Raw genomic sequence first — 18,239 nt, 5'->3', positions numbered from 1 at the left:
ATGGAATGTATCTGCCAAGAACCACGGACAAAAATCTGTCTGTCTGTCTGTCTGTCTATCTATCTATCTATCTCTCTATCTATCTATCTATCTATCTATCTATCTATCTATCTATCTATCTATCTCTCTCTCTCTCTATCTATCTATCTATCTATCTGTCTCTCTATCTATCTATCTATCTATCTGTCTGTAATAGGTCCATTGCCTGATGCATAGGGCAAGTCAATACACTGAGACACTGGGTGACAGCAAAGAAAGATGTTTAAAAATAGGGCCACTGATTGAGGAGACAGGAGGAAACTTCAAAACTGTCTCCTCAATGAATCTGGGGCTAGAGTTTGTAAGGATTTTGGAGTGGGCTAAAGTGTGCAGATCATTGGTTGAAGCATGCAGGGCGAAGTCTTGGGACAGGGAGATGAAGAAACTGTATTCTCATGCTGATTTTATTTCTCTGTGGGGGTCTTCAAACCGGTTGGCATCAGCTGTTTTGCTGGAATTCGAAATCTGAAAAACATCTTAAGCAATTCTTAAACGAAAGCCTTATGATTCTAATGTCAGATATCCTGTTGGTAGGAACAATAGGCATGCAAAAGTGCTATGTGGCTCGCGATGACAAAGAAATGGGTATAAGTGCAGTCTGATTAATGTTTAATTATAACTATATTTCTGTCCAGAATTCTTCTTAACCCTGTGTGCATGGCTTAGTGTGTGTGTGTGTGTGTGTGTGTTTATCATAACACCACATCAGTGTTTTACTAGAAATAAATGTCACCAGCAAAAAGGAAGCACATTTTGAACAATCCATGGATTGCTCACATATGTTTTGTGCTTTTGAATATATATCAAAATATTGATTTGAGGCATTTTATCTTTTTAGGCAAGCATTTTGGTAATGAAATGTTTTGATCCTGGTAGTAAAAGAATTATTCATGTTTGTGTCAGTCATTATTTTTAGATGTATTTGATGCCTACTAGAAAGTCAGGTTTAATATCACAATTCCTGTGTTTTGTACACTACCGATTACAATGTTAATAAAAGTTAAAATGCTAACATAATGGCAAGGCAATTTCTCTCCCTCTTTTATGTGAAATGATTTTTCTGAGATCTGTACAGTTCTCAGCAAGCAATATTTGTTTTTTAGCTACATAGAGATGCTAATAATAATGAAAAAGATTTGATTTAAACAGCTTCAGCTTTAGGATTCAAATTTTTGGACCAAATTTGTCAGAAGATGAATTTGCTAAGGACTGAAATATCCCATGAGCACAGAAAGACAAAACCATCTTGATTTGAATTTCAGACAGTGCACTTGGGCCCTCATAATTCCTCTGACATTTAGAGCCTTACAATTTCTCAAAAAGTTAATATGATGGTCTGGCAAAATGAAATCCCAATCATGCAGACTTTGTTTCTCAACTGACTTCGAGATGAACTAACATGGAAGGAAGCTAATACACGTTGAAGGGGAAATTGCTATGGCAGGATTTCATTCAATTTAAGGGGTAAACAATTTATGTTTACATATTATTTAAATAGCAAGTTGATGACAAATTTAAGCATTCAATTTTTCGCAGAAACAAAATATCTTCCCCAGTTTGCTTCATCCATATCTATGTTTCTATTTAACTTTAATCCCAATTTTATTAGCTTTGTTTCTGATCTAATTATTTCAGTGGTAAAAGAATATAAATGAGATATAACTGAGGGAGTTACAACAGAGTACAGTAAAATAGTTTCAATGTAATAGTGGACATTTCTATTGCTTAAATTAAAAATGCACATTTTTAACAATTCAAGAAATTATTGAAGTAATATGGATAGTTCTTCCTCTCCCAGCACAATCCATTACCACTGAGATGGTGCTACATCATAATCAATTAGGCATGTGAAGTTCCATGCTTCCACTCATACTTGAGTGGTGGAAGTAATTTTTAAGAGCAAACCATCTAGATTCCTTGTACATATTAGTAAGGAATGCACTTCAGCTGTTTTAACAGTGACCACGTAACAATGACAAACAAGACTGGCTCATTTTTCTTTCACATGAAAACCTGTACTTGTAGGTAGTTCAAGAAGTGTAGTGCCTTTGTCCCTTTTTATTATCCGAGGACCCAGGTTCTTTACTTTTTGTTGTCCCACCATCCCCTAAGTTGCCTTCCTGTGAATGTTCAATTCCATAGTCACACCTGCAGTGGAGAGCAAGCTAGTTCCTTTTAAAGCCATGACCTGAAGTTGCACACATAATTTCTGCTTACATCCTATTGATCAGAACTCAGTCACATGGCCCACACTGCTGCAACTGAAGCTCTACCATGCCCTTTCCCCCAGATTAGAACCTATTGATATCTATGCCAATTTACTGAATGTGTACTATGTTCCAGGAATTGTTGTAAGAGATTTATGTTTTGTAATAATTAGACCGTTATCTCATTTAATCTTCTCAGAAAGCCTTTGTGACAAGTAATGTATTTAGATTTTGCACATAAGGAAGGTTATTTGTCAAGATGACCTTGCTCAGATAAAATAGCTTGAAAGTGGAAAAGATTGGTTATTGGGCCAGGCTCATCTTTTAGCAAGGATCATGTTTTTAACTTTTAACTATCCTATCATCTCTTGCACGGGCCATTGCAATGTCTTTGTAACTGCTAAGCTCCTCAATCCATCCTTCCAAGAATATGCAGGTGATCATGGCAAATACAGATGACTTTGGGTGGGCTATCAGGTAGTATAAACATAGAAACAGCATAGGTGTGAGAGTGTAGCAGCTGAGTTTTTCATACTGTAACCAGACCTAACACCTGTCCAGTTGCTTTGTCTTTTAAATATTGTAAGATCCAAACAAAATGCAAAATGTTAAAACCAAAGTAGTTGTAAAAGGACTCCTGTTTAAGGTATAATGTCTGTCATAGAGTGGCCAATCAGTTAGCCCAAGTTGCTTCCACTTCACTTTTGCCTTTTTGGATATTCTACTCAGTTTGATTCTGTCACTTTTCCTTTTTTCCATTACTTACTGAATGAAGTATTAGGTTGTAACACATTAAGTAGCCAGTTTTAAAGGCAAACATGGTCAACTATTGTTGATTATATGTGGTTTAACTTATATCCTAGGTCTCCAGTCTATAACTTAATTAATTGGGACAACTGGCTACTTCTACACATTTATCATTTGCTTTTCCAATATGGTAGATATCAGTGGGACAAGCTGTCTAGGCTACTTTGTACCTCCACCCCCATTCTATTCTTCTAGACACTACTACCATTACCACACGTTCTTATAATATTCCTTCAATTATGTGTCCCCTTGCTCACTGCTAATTTTTCCAAGTGGGTACCTGATCAGGGTTGGGCTATGAGTCCTTTCCCTCACAGCTTTTGTAGTCAGAATACAGAGACTGAAGCTGTAAAATGTAAAGCTAGGGGATCTCTTAATCTCTTTTCTCTGCATGTTTTCTTCATTTTTTTCCCCTTACAGGCTTGTTTTATCTGACTACTCATCAAGTTTTAGATCTGGCGCAGTCACAATTACTCAACCCTTTCATTCACTTCATAAAATCCACACTATCTTCCAATATTGTTCAAAGTGGAGTGCTGTTGCTTGCAAACGAGAGTCTTAATAGTACATGTGGTAGAGATTCAGGAACTATTAAATATTTCTTAAGTAAATGAATAAAAAAATATTGCCAGAATAATTCCCCTTTCACCTTCAGCAGATGAGATAAAAGTAATTATTTTTTTCTCAAATGTGGAGAATTATGAAATAAGTATTAGTCATATGCATTCAACTACATCCCATAGGTTTTTAGGAATTACACAAAAATGGTTGAGATCTCACACAAATCACATTCCTCTTATTCATCAGCTAGTTAGTAATAATTTTGCAATATAAGAATTATATTATTGTTACTAGGAAATACAATTAATTTTTAATTATGCTATTTTTAATAGTTGCTATTTCCTTTTGTATGAGTAAATTTTAATTTTTAATTGCAAACAAGATAAAATTAATTACAAGGCTTAAATTTATAAATAAAATTGAAATATATTCACATGGAAAGAGTAGACTATTTTATTGCCAGCTCCCTCAATTACTGTTTAAATTACTAAATTATTTGTTCAACTTAAAATTGGACAGATGGAAACTAATTCCATTTCTCTTGGAAATGTTATTATAACCTAGGTACCTAATTTGCTTTAGTAAAACTAATAGAGAAAACTTTTAAAAGAAAATGTTTATTAAATTTAACCCTGTAAGCCATTCTTCCATTTATAGCAAAAACTGGTTAATAGGCAAATCAGTGACAAAGATAATATAGTGGACTAACCTCAGAATTCAAATGTGTAACACTTAGCTGCCAAATTGCAGGACTAAAGTAAATTTGTTAAGTATTTCATAATGAAACAAAATTTTAATAAGCAAACAAATGATATTGATGGTACATTGGAAATGTCCAGTCTTATTCAGATGTGAAAAGATTGTTTTGTGTAATCTTGCTACACTTCATCGAAGTTTAATGGTTAAGTTTCAATGTAAAAACTTAACCAAGATTGTGTTCAAAATTTATTTCTATTTGAAACCTATCTTGATGTACAAAAATGATTCTATGTACAAAGGATGGTATAATGAAATGTTGTATATGGGAAATATTTTAATATGTTCTCACTACTTTACTACTTGACACTCTTGTCAGGTTTTAAACTAAAGAAGTTAGAAATGTTATAATAGGACTTGATTAAAGTTACTACCTGAAAAAAAAAATCACTTTCCCCTCGATAAGCAAGATCTACATGAAAGCAGCCAATATAATTTTGAGAAATTTGAAAGGCATATTAGAAAAACAATCTCTCAAATATTTCTTGAAAATATACTTCTTGATATGACTTTAATTTTACTGTTTCATTAACTTTTATCATAAACAATATCTGATGTTGCAAATAACTAAGTGGAAGGTTTGCGGGCTTATCACCCATCATTCCCACTAAAACACCTTTTTTCTCTGCTTAGTGCTACCAAATTCAACAAGCTCATCTATTTTTTGGCTAAAGACACTTCAATTTGTAAATGTTATTTTGTGTTCTCCTCAAGTTTTCGCTGCCATACAGAAGTAGATTTTATCAGCTCTCTCTTGACTTCAGCATTTTTCCGTCTGTGTGGTACCTAAATATTTGAATGATTCAGCTGACCTCTGCCTTTTCTGGTCTTAAAGGCATTTGATGATAACTTGGTTCCTTTCCTTGCCCTTACTCCAAGGGTGTTACTGACTTGCCTGCACTCTATGTTAAGTCTCCCTGCCTTCCACATATGTTTTTATGAAGGGACAAGTCTAATCACAACCCCGAGTACAACTTTATTATTTGCTATATGCAAAGGCAACCAGCTGTTTTCCATTTGCATGTAATTCAGTTATAGTTTCTCAGCACATTAAAGAGTGCCCAAATGATTTGTGTTGTTCATGCCATTTTGTACTTCCGGTTGTCTCCTAAATCCCTTGTGATGGAAATTGAAGCCCTATACTCTGTGGCTTGGACCCTGATAGGGATTAAGGAGTGATAATTAATCATACCTCATCTGAATTTAAAATCAACTGAGAAGTAGACATAGAAATAAGGCAGATGGAAATAAAAATGTCATGTTAATTATTTCTAAAGATGAATTGGACAGTGGCCTAGACCTCTGGACAAAATGAGCTTACTGAATGCAATTTTTTCACAAATATTGAACACATTCACCCAGGCTGGCAAGTTGTAAATTTCCTACAGGGACAGACAACTTACATATGCAGGAGGAAGAGAAAGTGTGAATCCTGGATTCAAGACTTTGAGAAAGAAAGAAAAGAGTGTGTTCGTCTGCTCCTCTTCTAGCTCTTCACCCAAATTCACTATCAGTTTTGTTGGTTTTCTTCCTCTGGCAAATCATGAGTGAGGAGAGTGAGGAGGCAGATCGAAACTGGGATTTTTTTTTCCTTTCATACTTTTTCCTTCTGGTGAATAAACAGACTCCTCTACATAAACCTGATAAGGAGGAGATAAGAATCTCCACCATTCTCTTCCCATCAGCCTCCATTTGTTGCCACTATCTTCTTTCCCTCAGTCCAAAAAAACTATCAAGCCTTATTAAATAAAAATATCAAGACTCCTGTGCTCTCTCTTCACACTCACTCATCTTATACACCACTGAGGTAACAAGGATGGATCACTTTAATATCTTTATCATTCAACAACAATCTAGTGTACATTTTTGCTGCCAGATATTATGCTCAGTCCCAGAGATGCTGGAATTAACAAAACACAGACTCTGTTCAAGCTGTTCAAAGGACATCTCTCCAACATGTTTTATCTATTCCTTTGTACTATTTAAACATGTTACTATCACCCTATTAAAATATTATTTTCTTTGTATATTGAGATTCCGTTTTGTCTCGTTGCTTGTACAACATTACAAATCATTCTCTCTAGTCAGAATTTTCCCTATACTTGCATTTCTTCTTCATAAGTAACTCTTGGTCCAGGTATTCCTTGTGCCTCTCTGGAAATTAGTTCAGTGACTTTCTCTATGGGACTTTCTCCATAGGAGTAGTTTACTGTTTAAGGTCACATCAGATTCATTACTCTTCTTTTTTATTTTTCAGGTGCTTTATAGCTAGAGGCCATTGTTCTTTGATTAACCTGTTGTCTTTTTTGTGCCTGATTTGCTGATTTATGTGTCACACTGATTTGGTTTCACCCTAGGTCAGTCATCTTGCTGTATTTCGTTTGCATGTTGTATATAAACTCTCATGTTGGCTTTGATCTGTCACCACAAATAGTTACTGGGGAAACTGTCATTGGTCTTTCTGTGACTCCACATTGGCCTGCTATCCTTGACCCTTTGCTCTGCTCCTTCTCACTTTGTTTCCTCTAATCAACTCACTCCATCAAGGCTTCTGTTCTCACTCTAGTAAGACTTCCCTTGACATGACTGCCAAGTTTTTCCAGTAGGCGTGATACAATAGTGAGATTCGTATTCTAAGCTTACTCAACCCATCAGCAACATTTACCACTTGACCAAGTTGAAGCACTTTCTGCTCTTGATTTTCATGACTAGCCTTATTAATTTACTATCTCATTGGCTGCTCCTTCTCTGTCTCCACCACTGGGTCCTCTTCATCTTACCTCTGACCCTAGGGGCCATCACATTCCTATTCACAGGTAATGTACTGCATACTTCCAGACCATGATGCTAATTGTACCTCCATATACCATATGACAGGCCTGATATCCTGGGATGTAAAGTTTGAAGTCAGAAAGCGTGGGTTCTTTCTTTCTTTCTTTCTTTCTTTTTTTTTTTAAAACAGTTTCGCTCTTGTTGCCTAGGCTGGAGTGCAATGGCATGATCTCGGCTCACCACAACCTCCGCCTCCTTGGTTCAAGCTATTCTCCTACCTTAGCCTTCTGAGTAGCTGGGATTACAGGCATGTGCCAGCACGCCCAGCTAATTTTGTATTTTTAGTTGAGACGGGGTTTCTCCATGTTGGTCTCGAACTCCTAACCTCAGGTGATCCACCCACCTTGGCCTCCCAAAGTGCTGGGATTACAGGCATGAGCCACTGCACCTGGCCAGCTTGGGTTCTTTCAGTCTCTGTGGGACCTTAAGAAAATTACTTTACCTCACTGTAAACTCAGTTTCTTCAACTGTAATGTTGACATGATAATAGTATTCATTTTATAGGATATTTTTGAGGATTAAATGTGTAAATGAATGTGTAATCCTTAGAAAGTCCCCGTTTCTCAGTGAGTGTTCTATAAGTGTTAGATATTACTATTATTATAATTTAAAGCTCTAGTTGGATATTATGTGATAGTGATATACTACAGGGCTCATTTTTCATCTTCAGTCACTGACAATTGATGTTTATAATTCTCTCAATGTCCTTCAGTGAGTTTTCTCAGAATTATAAAAAAGGGAAAAAAAGATGGTGCAAAAATATATTACCTAAATTTCAGATTCGTCTGAAACTGAATGCTAATTGCTGAAAGCTCAGATAAAAATATTTATGTTTCAGGAAGTCACTTTTTAAAAAAATCTCTGGTATTTTGTTTAAAAGAAAGCAGATAAGAAGAGCACCAGATGTATATTTGTTTTCCTCCCTCAATTTTCTTTTTTTTGAGACAGAGTCTCACTCTTTCTATAGCCCAGGCTGGAGTGCAGTGGCATGATCTCGGCTCACTGCAAGCTCCACCTCCTGGGTTCACGCCACTCTCCTGCCTCAGCCTCCCAAGTAGCTGGGACTACAGGCGTCCGCCACCACGTCTGGCTAATTTCTTTGTATTTTTAGTAGAGACGGGGTTTCACCGTGTTAGCCAGGATTGTCTTGATCTCCTAACCTCGTGATCCACCCGCCTTGGCCTCCCATAGTGCTGGGATTACAGGCATGAGCCACCGCGCCCGGCCTCCTCCTTCAATTTTCATTGTTACTTACTGTTCTTGCTGTTATATAAGAGTAAAATAAAGTTATTTTAAGCTAATCAAAATGTTGATCTATTAAATAATCTTATGAAAGTGAAGCAAAAACATGTAAATGAAATACCCCTTCAAAAACATGCCATTTATAAAAATAATGAGTGCGCAGATGGCATTTTTAAAATTAGATGTTTCCAGATAATAGCTTCTGGTAGTTTGTGTATCATCCTCTATTTTTCTTGAATACCTTACCAACTTTATTATATTTAAAATTTGTCTTCAGTGACTCCATTAATTTCTTATGTTTATTATGTTCTCCTGTTAATCAAATGGATATACTTTATATTAAATCAGAGAAAACTGCAGTAATTTAGAGAAAGAACATGGAAAATAATTTTCATTATACTTTGAAATTCATTTCTTTATCATTGAGACACTTTTCTTGAGTTTGCTATGAAATGTATTTATTACATATCAAAATGTATATTAATTTTGTAAATAATTTGTTATAATTTAATGGTTTTTAATTATTTACCATATTTTATTAAACATTCTGTTTTAAAAAATTACTGATATTCTGATATATTAATTAAAACTCAATCATTGTCCTGAGGAAATTTACCAAAGTAACGGGAATTCTTGGTCAACATAGCTTTCATTGCATGACTTGTTGGCCCGGTGATCCTGAGATTAAGTTGAATAGTAAGTATGCAAGGATAAACTTTCAATGAAAGACATGCTCTTTTTGTTCAATATCATCACTTCACTGCCACACCCTAATGATCTTTATCATTATTGTTTTGTGACATTATTTTTGCTGTGATTCTTTCAATCTTTCTCATTTTAGAGCAAAAAACCACTCTGCGATTTCTGAAAATTGATTAAAACATTATGTATATTTGTTAAGGGTATGTACTCAACAATGAAGTGATAAGCTCAGTGATTCTAGTTGCCATTCATGACTGTTCATATAGCTTTCAATTTACACTAGCGAGACATTTCTTGATTTTAATCTACATCTTCCCCTCACCCTTAGGCAAGCCATCACTTGGCCTGAACTACTGCAGAAGTTTCATTAACTTCTTTCCTAATCCCCTTTCAATAAATTTACCATTAAAAAAGAACATAACTTCCATTCATAAAACATTGAGTTGTTTCTGATTATTATAAGTCCCAAATCCTCACCATACCTTGAATGGTCTCACCCTTGCCTATTTTGCCCATTTTGTTTATTGGCAAGCTCTTCCCACTCCCTCCACTCCACCCACATAAATTCTTCCTCAAATGGGCCCACTTAGTTTTTACCATGAACAGTTTCCACGGGCTGCTCTGATGAGCAGAAAAAGCTTTCTCCTTCTTTACATTCAGCTAAACTTTGCTCACCCTTCAGTTGCGTGTGTTGGTCTCTTCCTGTGGAATCCTTAGCAGTCAGGTTCCCAGGACCTATGCTTTCATGGCCTCCTATAGTTCTCCAAGGTGGAAGTTAGCACAGTGAAACTTTTAAAACTATTGTGGTATTGGCAGTTTATTGTCAGTTGGTTCCTCTTGATTAAAAGCTCTGTGCGGACAAGAACTGGACCTGTCATTTCAATAAAAGCCCTCAATATTTGCTGAATGAATAAAGAAATAAACATTCAAATACAAATGATAAGAAAAATGTTATGTTCTTATTTTTAGATGTTGGCCATGGAAACAAAATTACGTATTCCATATTTATCAATTTCACCATAGCTAGAAAGTTCAACTGAGGTGGAATTCACAGGTCTTAGAGGTTCATGAAAATCGTCAGAGAAAGAGAGACAATTGAAAATGGGAGGTGCTTTGAGAAGGCAAGTCAGTGCTAACTATTATATACTGTAAGAAGAAAAAGCAAAACAGAAATTAATAAATATTTACATACCTGTTCAAATACAACTGAAGTTAAATATATATTGATTTCATAAAGTCGAGTGTTTTTTTAAGGATTTGCTAAAAAAGAACAGAAATTTTCTCCAATAATAAAAGGTTTGTTACAGTATTTCTAAGAGCTGTTGACTTATAACTTTGAAATTAAAATGTATATTATTAGAGACTATATTTATTTAAATACTTATCTTAGAAACCTGCATTTATGCTCTTAAAGCTGTCAGCTATATTTATTGTAAAAGATTTACCAAACAAGCAGATAATAATTGTCTGACTTAGCTCTTATGAATCCATTTACTTAAAAAGACTAGCCTAGATTATCTCCAAATTAGGAACATAACAAAAAACATATTTCTTACTTGGGAATATAATTTTCCAAATAAAATATCAAGACTCTCACAGATCAGCTTTAAAACACAATGTAGAAGCTGGGCGCGGTGGCTCATGCTTATAATCCCAGCACTTTGAGAGGCTAAGGTGGGCAGATCACGAGGTCAGGAGTTCGAGACCAGCCTGGCCAACACAGTGAAACCCCATATCTACTAAAAATACAAAAATTAGCTGGGCATCGTGTCGGGCACCTGTAATCCCAGTTACTCGGGAGGCTGAGGCAGGAGAATCGCTTGAACCTGGGAGGCAAAGGTTGCAGTGAGCCGAGATCACATCACTGCACACCAGCCTGCATGACAGAGCTAAGCTCTGTCTCAAAAAAAAAAAAAAAAGACCAAACAAACAAACAAATACAATGTAGAATGTCATTTTATCATGATTTTTCTCAAAACAGATTATGTTCCTCTCACTTAGGTTCTCATATCCAATATATTTGAGTTCCAGACAAGGGGGATACATACAGTACATAAAATACATTCACATAATTCCTATTTGTCTCAACCTTTTCTACCCAGTGGCTAATTACATCTTTATTTTGTACCAATGGATATTCTTATAATCAAAAGTATTATAGCCATACTGGAAGATCCCTACAGAAGGTTCAAAACTTCTGAAGTTAAAATTAGTTTCTCATTTTTTAAGCTTTATTTGAACAAATGCCATTTCCATAAAGGCTTTAATAGTTAAGTAGAAATATATGCATATCTCAACTACATACAGTATTTGCATCTCTGAGTATAAATTAGTGTATATGATGAAGATGTTAGGCTGAAGGGGAACGGAAAGATTGAGAAAGGGGAGGAGAAAGAAAAGGAAGGAATGTTTGACTTTCTAAAATGGACGTTTTCTCAGCCGGGAGCGGTGGCTCACGCTTGTAATCCCAGCACTTTGGGAGGCCAAGGCGGGTGAATCATTTGAGGTCAGGAGTTCAAGACCAGCCTGGCCAACATGGTGAAACCCCGTCTCCACTGAAAATATAAAAATTAGCCAGGCATGGTGGCGCATGCCTGTAATCTAATCTCAGCTACTCGGGAGGCTGAGGCAGGAGAATCGCTTGGGCCTGGAAGGCAGAGGTTGCAGTGAGCCGAGAACGCACCACTGCACTCAAGTCTAGGCGACAGAGTGAGACCCTGTCTCAAAAAACAAAAAAAAAAAAGAGGTTTTCTCTGTTTCAAACTATTTTTATATGGAGCTGGAAGGGGAAAGTTGTCTCCTAAAAATAAGTATTTGTACAATCCATTTTGGGAGAAACAGAAAGAATCTTAAATTATTTCAAATATGCTATGTATGTACATTATTGAAAAGTAAATGTAAACTTTGTATGATAGTTACCACACTACAGTTCTTGCATAAGGCAGCTTGTACTTTTATGATTTTTTTTTTTTTTTTGAGATGGAGACTTGTTCTCTCGCCCATGCTAGAGTGCACGGTTGCAGTGGTGGGATCTCAGTTCACCGCAACCTCCTCCTCCCAGGTTCAAGTGATTCTTCCCCCTCAGCCTCCCAAGTAGCTGCGATTACAGGCACCTGCCGTCATGCCCAGGTAATTTTTGTACTTTTGTAGAGACGGGGTTTCAGCATGTTGGCCAGGCTGGTCTTGAACTCCTGACCTCAGGTGATCTGCCAGCCTCAGCCTCCCAAAGTGCTGGGATTATAGGCGTGAGCCACCGTACCCAGCCCTTTTCTGATGTTTTATGTGTTGATTGGCTGTTTTTAATAAACACTTGAAAAAATTTTGAGCTTCATGTACAGTGATCACATGCATAAGTCTTGCAGCTCTCACAATTTTACAGTGGTGGTTCATAACCTCTTTGCCTCAAGCAGTTGTCACTTTAGGCAGCATTTGTGTTAAAGAACCCTCTAAAAGCACATTTTAGAATATTCACAGAAGAAAACTATAATATAATTACAGTTTGTGTATCTAATAAAAATATAATTATATTTTTCTGCTTTCAAAGCTCTAAATTAGATTTTCAGGGCAGAGTTACGAAAAGCTATGTAAGGGACAGCAAAAGTGTGATTCCAATTGCTTTTGCTTTGGCACTTGGACATGTTTTTTTCCTTGAAATGTTGTAAAAATTCAAATATTTAACTCACTAGATATTTGTAAGCATTTAAATTCATTGCCATCACATAGAAATCAAAGAAAAACAAACCTAAACAATAAATGCTAAAACTGCAAAAATGTTCCTAAGGTTGAAAACAGAAGATATGAATTATAGAAACTGACATAGTTTACCATGTAAATGATTAATCTGTATCAAGGTTTCTCAGACTCAGAACTGTCAATATATGGGATCATATAATTGTTTGCTGTGATGACCTGTGCTGTGCATTGCAGGCTATACAAAAGCATCCTTGGCAGCTACCCAGTACATGCCAGTAACGCCCCCTCCCCGGATTATGACAACCAAAATGTTGCCAATCATTGCCAAATATCTCATGAAGGAAGGCAACGTAACTCCTTTTCACTCCGTGGAGAATCACTGATCTAGCTAAAAACTTGTCAATTTGTGCACATGCGGTTATATTTATGGGGTATGTTTTCAGAAGCATGATTGCTGGATCAATTGGCAGTTTTGATAAATGTTGCCAGAATTCCTTACATAAAATGCACCATTTTGCTCTGCCACTAGCAATATAGGATACTACTTAATGTTTCATAGCATCACAGAAAGGAGAGTGATCAAACTTTGAATACTTGTGTCTGTCTCATAAGTGACGGAAAATGTCTCAGTGCTTTGTTTTCAACTTGTTTTAATTTTTTTATTATTATTCTCTTAAGAGAGCTTTTTTCAATCTCTTCTGACCTAAAACTGTCTACCTTCCTTTTAACCTTCTCCTGCTTCAGCAGGCTTAGTTGAAGAGCTTTAAAATGAGCTCTGCTGGAATTTGTTGTTTGTTTATGTACTTCTGGGTCCGGAATTGGTGGGTTCTTAGTCTCACTGACTTCAAGAATGAAGCTGCGGACCCTCGCAGTGAGTATCACAGTTCTTAAAGGCGGTGTGTCCGAAGTTTGTTTCTTCTGATGCTTGGATGTGTTCGGAGTTTCTTCCCTTCTGGTGGATTCATGGTCTCACCAGCTCAGGAGTGAAGCTGCAAACCTTCACAGTCAGTGTTACAGCTCTTAGGGTGGCGTGTCTGGAGTTGTTCATTGCTCTAGGTGGATTCATGGTCTCACCAGCTCAGGAGTGAAGCTGCAGACATTCACAGTGAGTGTTACAGCTCTTAGGATGGCGTGTCCGGAGTTGTTCTTTGCTCTCGGTGGGTTCGTGGTCTTGCCGGCTTCAGGAGTGAAGCTGCAGACCTTCGCGGTGAGTGTTACAACTCATAAAGGCAGTGTGGACCAAAAGAGTGAGCAACAGCAAGGTTCATTGCAAAGATTAAAAGAACAAAGCTTCCACAGTGTGGAACGAGACCAAAGCAGGTTGCCACTGCTCCCTCAGGCAGCCTGCTTTTATTCTCTTATCTGGCCCCACCCACATCCTGCTGATTGGTCCATTTTACAGAGAGCCGATTGGTCTGTTTTACAGAGAGCTGATTGGTCCGTTTTGATAGGGTGCTGATTGGTGCATTTACAATCCCTGAGCTAGACACAAAAGTTCTCCATGTCCCCACTAGATTAGCTAGACACAGAGTGTCAATTGGTGTACTTACAAACCCTGAGCTAGACACAGAGTGCTGATTGGTTCATTTACAAACCTTAAGCTAGATACAGAGTGCCAATTGGTGCATTCACAATCCCTTAGCTAGACATAAAGATTCTCCAAGTCCCCACCAGATTAACTAGATACAGAGTGCTGATTGGTGCATTCACAAACCCTGAGCTAGACACAGGGTGCTGATTGGTGTGTTTACAAACCTTGAGCTAGATACAGAGTGCTGATTGGTGTATTCACAATCCCTTAGCTAGACATAAAGGGTCTCCAAGTCACCACCAGACTCAGGAGCCCAGCTGGCTTCGCCCAGTGGGTCTCTCACTGGGTCCGCAGGTAGAGCTGCCTGCCAGTACTGTGTGGTGCGCCTGCACTCCTCAGCCCTTAGGCGGTGGATGGGACCGGGCGCCTTGGAGCAGGGGGTGGCGCTCCTTGGGGAGGCTCCTGCCCAGGAGCCCACGGTGGGGGAGGGGGGGAGGGAAGGCTCAGGCATGGCGGGCTGCAGGTCCCGAGCCCTGCCCCGCGGGGAGGCAGCTAAGGCCTGGCGAGAAATGGAGCACAGCAGCTGCTGGCCCAGGTGCTAAGCCCCTCACTGCCCCGGTCGGTGGGGCTGGCCGGCAGCTCCCAGTGCCGGGCCCTCTGAGCCCACGCTCCACCCGGAATTCCCGCTGGCTCGCAAGCGCCGGGCGCAGCCCCGCAACCCCGGTTCCCGCCAGCGCCTCTCCCTCCACACCTCCCAGCAAGCTGAGGGAGCCGGCTGCGGCCTCCGCCAGCCCAGGAAGGGACTCCCACAGTGCAGCGGCGGGCTGAAGGGCTCCGCAAGTGCCGCCAGAGTGGGCGCCCAGGCAGAGGAAGCGCCGAGAGCGAGCTAGGGCTGCGAGGGCTTGCCAGCGCGCTGTCACCTCTCACTTCCAGGTAATATAAAATACGTAGTATTCTCTACTTTCTTGTTATGATGAAAGTGTGGGTTATTTGTGGTTATATTTGTTATCTTTGATGATCTGTATGACTTTTCATAGGATTTGCAGAAAGACTAAGATTTAGCTAACCACCATTATCTTAGGAAAACCCAGAACCCATCTTTATGGTAGAGGCAGGTGACAGACAAATCTTAGGCAGACAGGATCTGGTCCCCAGTGAAACCTCACCTTCAAACCAAAAACAGCCTGATGCCTGAAAACTGGGTTGCTGTTACCAGGTGAAGCCTGTGACCCGGAGTGAAAATTTCTATTCCTATTTGCCTGCTCTTTCCTGATTGGTTCTTTCTGAATAAGTGTTTAAATTCAAGTTAAACAATTGAATGTTGCCTTTTTCAGTGCTACTTGTGGCCCACACCACCCCAATTCTGGGTCTATAAAAGCGCTGGACTGAGCCACACTTGATGGGGGAGCTACCTAGCTTCAGGTAGAGGGCTGCCCCCTCAGTTCCCCTCTCCCCTGAAAACTGTTCTGTCGCACAAGAGAACTTGCTCTGTCCGGGCGCGGTGGCTCATGCCTGTAATCCCAGCACTTTGGGAGGCCAAGGCGGGCGGATCACGAGGTCAGGAGATCGAGACCATCCTGGCTAACACGGTGAAACCCCGTCTCTACTAAAAATACAAAAAAGTTAGCTGGGCGTGGTGGTGGGCGCCTGTAGTCCCAGCTTCTCGGGAGGCTGAGGCAGGAGAATCGGTTGAACCTGGGAAGCAGAGCTTGCAGTGAGCCGAGATCACACCACTGCACTCCAGCCTGGGTGACAGAGCGAGACTCCGTCAAAAAAAAAAAAACAACCAAAAAACAACAACTCTCTGCTCCGCTCACCCCCTGGTTGTCAGTGTAACCCCATTCTTCTTGGGTGCAGGACAGGAACTTAGGACCTGCCAAATGCGGGTACAAAAAAGGCTGTAACTCTGTAGCCCTTCACCCTCCACTGGTGCAGAGCCACTGCCCCACACAATGGGAAGCAGCAGGGAGCCAGGCCACCCCAGGAGCTGTGGGCCGGAGTGGGGCAATGGGGCTGAAAGAGCTGTTAACACGCCCCGCCAAGCTGCGGACAGCAGGAATAACACCCACTTTGGGCCTTCAAGGTTGCTGGTGTCTCCAAGTTTTTCGGGTACCACCATGTTCCTCTTGTCCAGACACTGGCGCCCAAGACAGAATCAGGTAGCAGCAACCCTGGCCCAGCCACAGGCTGGGAAGATCCCATGGCAAGTGCAGGATTCAGGCAAGAGTGCAAGCAAAGCGGAACCCGCCAGGCTGAGTAGGCAGGGTGCCTCCTGATGTGAGCCTGGAGCCCAGTGAGGCCCCGGGCAGGGGCATCACCGGCCAAGGAGGTCTCCAGCTGGCAAAGTGGCACCAAAAAAATCTTGTATCATTTCCTTATGTTTTTAAAATTTCTAGTATTATCTTAAATATTCAATTTAAATTACTGTTTGGCATTGACCACTTAATTCAGTGAATTTTAAGTAAAAGAAAAAAGAAAATATATGAATTTAGTTTCCCCTGGTTGTCATTTCAAATTGTTTAGTCATAATTTTTTTTTTTTTTTTTTTTGAGACAGAATCTCACTCTGTCACCCAGGCTGGAGTGCACTGGTGCAATTTCAGCTCACTGCAACCTCTGGTTCCCGGGTTCAAGCAATTCTCCTGCCTCAGCCTCCCGAGTAGCTGGGATACCAGGCGCCTGCCACCACACCCAGATAATTTTTTTTTTTTTTTTTGTATTTTTAGTAGAGATGGGATTTCACCATGTTGGCCAGGCTGGTCTTGAACTCCTGACCTCGTGATCCACCCGCCACGGCCTCCCAAAGTGCTGGGATTACAGGTGTGAGCCCCTGCACCCGGCCCTATTAACATTTTTTAAGAATGCTAAATTTTACTTCTGAATTGGCTTTTGTGATGCATAAACATTTGGTAGATTGAGACTGCGTAGATATAAACATGCTAATTAATTAAAATATTTCTCAGAGTTTATAAAACCATATGATTGTTTCAGAGGGCCGCTGAGGTTTTTACAACAGTTCTTCTCATACCTGACTATTAGAAATAATGGGGGAGCTTTTAAGAATTACCTGTGCTGGCCGGGCGCGGTGGCTCACGCTTGTAATCCCAGCACTTTGGGAGGCCACGGGCGGATTACAAGGTCAAGAGATTGACACTATCCTGGCCAAGATGGTGAAACCTCATCTCTACTAAAAATACAAAAATTAGCTGGGCGTGGTGGGGCACGTCTGTAGTCCCAGCTACTCAGTAGGCTGAGGCAGGAGAATGGCTTGAACCCGGGAGGCGGAGGTTGCAGTGAGCCGAGATCCCCTACTGCACTCCAGCCTGGGTGACAGAGGGAGACTCTGTCTCAAAAAAAAAAAAAAAAAATTACCTGTGCCTAAGGCCCATCCTGAATCCATTTACAACAGGATCTGTGTGCCTTTGACCCAAGTATCAGTGTATTTTAACAACTGAGTTTTTTCTAATGTGTAGCTAAGGTTCAGATCACTGATTAAAAGGGATTAAATTGTTTGATGCCACCCTCTTTAAGATAACTAACTATATGGGTGAGCAACTGAATCCCTTGATATGTATGTTTTTGATTCAAAGAATAATATTTACAAATTAAAATTTGCTCATCTTTATAGCTTCCATGATTTTTAAGGGAAAGCATCAGAAAATATATCTTATACAATTTAAAAAACTATGTTATTTGAAATCAATGGAAATTTTCTATCCTATGAAACACTCTAAAATTTCCAAGTGTAGATTTCCCTGTAACAATTAGGGCTTCCTGTGGAACGCATCCATATTCCACTCCCATAACAAATAGACACATTATAAAGTAGAAACTTTGCTTTTGCTACAAAAAGAATGCAGATTAGTAGGC

Source organism: Pongo abelii, chromosome X (genome assembly GCF_028885655.2).
Source record: "Pongo abelii isolate AG06213 chromosome X, NHGRI_mPonAbe1-v2.0_pri, whole genome shotgun sequence".
Classification (NCBI taxonomy): Eukaryota; Metazoa; Chordata; class Mammalia; order Primates; family Hominidae; genus Pongo; species Pongo abelii.
This window is presented reverse-complemented; position numbering follows the sequence as displayed.